Below are 1987 nucleotides of genomic sequence, written 5' to 3' on the forward strand. Positions count from 1 at the left end.
CCCTAAAATCCAATACTAAAGTTCTGCTACTTTTGCTGTCAGAGCAATTCATTCTTTACTGAGCATCATTGCCATCAATGATGCTCGATGAATTAAGGTCTACGTAAGCTTCCAGTAGAAAAAAAGGCCTAGAACCCCTATAGAAAATGAAGATAAAGACAGAAAACAGATTGTGGTGTTTTTAACGCACAATATAGTCTATGCACCACACGTAAACTTAATGCCTGTAGTAATATTAGTGGAATAACCTCCAGTTCTATTTGTTTCGTGTAGGTAGGTGGTTTGGAACCAATTTTTGGCACTTTTGTCACTTTCGAATAAGTTTCTATGCAAAGATTAGAAGCTTTTTTCTCAGTCTGTCAAGATTTCCATGCCAAATGAAACACATTGTGCAAATTCACACAAACTTGTGAGAAAAATGTTTATAGAATGAACATTTTTGCAGAAGCTAATGATCATGCATAATTCACTCCATCATTTATGTTTTTGTTATTAACTTGAGTATTATATTTTTTTTTTCCATTGGGTTTATAGCATTCTTTCTGGGCCACCCTTAATATGATTACAAATGCAATCTTGTTCCCTAATTTGTACAGATCAAGCAAGACTTCAGCCAGGAGATCATGGCTGAAGACGGGATGTTTGCAGCATGGCCATGTATGCTGACAAAGTACTCTAGTATGGGGAATCAAGATGTCCATCAAAGCAAACGCTGCTTATTCGTCACACGGGTGACACCGATGGCCTTTTCCAAGGTACATTTTAAATAGTATTTGCTCTGTGTAGAGATTCTAATCTACAGCCCCAGTACCACCCTTTCCTTTTTTTACATTTGAGTTGAGGTGAATTTATTAACAACATTAACAAAATACTTACAGTATGTACATGACTATTAAAAAAATTGTTAGACCGAGAAATTCATTCAATGCTTTTTAATCAATTTCTAAGACTTTCGCAAAAACCTGCAAAAACTGAAGTGGATCTGTAATTTCAAAGCCAATATCAAAGAGATCATCCGGGCTCTTGATGACTCTGCTTTGTCCATTATTCAACTTGCATGTCATGATCCCGTATTTGGTTTTGTTGCCGATTCGACATCATGAGCTTCCTTGGCATTTATCATGCACTGACCGAGTGACACATTGCATGCCTTTAGATATTCATTGATGTACACACTTTTCATGTTCTCTTTTTCTTTCAGACTAGAATGCACAGAATACAGTTTGTTCCTTTTGTTTGCAATAAAGTGGACTTTGATCTGCCTGCTCTTTCCTTCTTGCCTTGTCCCCAAGATGATGACAAGATCATGAAGATGAGATGTCCTCTTTCCAAATGTCTAAGCCAACTTCCTTGGCAACATTTGACTCGCCCTCAGTAAGCTCTTCCTCTGTCTCCTCAGCCCCCTCTGGCAGGCCAGTCAGGCAGAGATTGTCCCTCCTTAGCTCTATGTTGGACCTCGTCCTGCTGGAACTGAATCCTCAAGAGATGACATGTGGATTCAGAACATCTTTAACTGTGCTCATACAAGCTTCTTTCGCTCATTGTATCACATGCGGTAGTGCAGCTTTAATGACTGTAACTAGAGCTTGGACAATTATTTGGGAGAGGCTGTCTCCTGGCCCTCTCTCACATAAAGCACCCAACGGCCACACAGTTCATGTACACTGAAACTTCTGGACGGTTTGTCCTTGCCTCCTTCATCTAGCATTCCCCTTTTCTTCTCCACTGCCTGATCAACTCACATGATAATCAAGCTTTTGTCATTATAGGATAACATTAACAGAGAAGTCTTTTATGAACTATTAAAGTTTTTGCATTCTTTTTCCTACTACTTGGAATAAAAATCACTGGACCTTGAACATCTCTTGCTCTTGCTAATCTAATTAAGATATATGCATATTAACTGATCTTGCTTTATGCAATGCCAGAATATGACATGAACCTCCTGCAAAAGCCCAAATGTCATTCATATTGCAATAGTCTTTGT

Source organism: Diadema setosum, chromosome 12 (assembly GCF_964275005.1).
Source record: "Diadema setosum chromosome 12, eeDiaSeto1, whole genome shotgun sequence".
NCBI classification, from domain to species: Eukaryota; Metazoa; Echinodermata; class Echinoidea; order Diadematoida; family Diadematidae; genus Diadema; species Diadema setosum.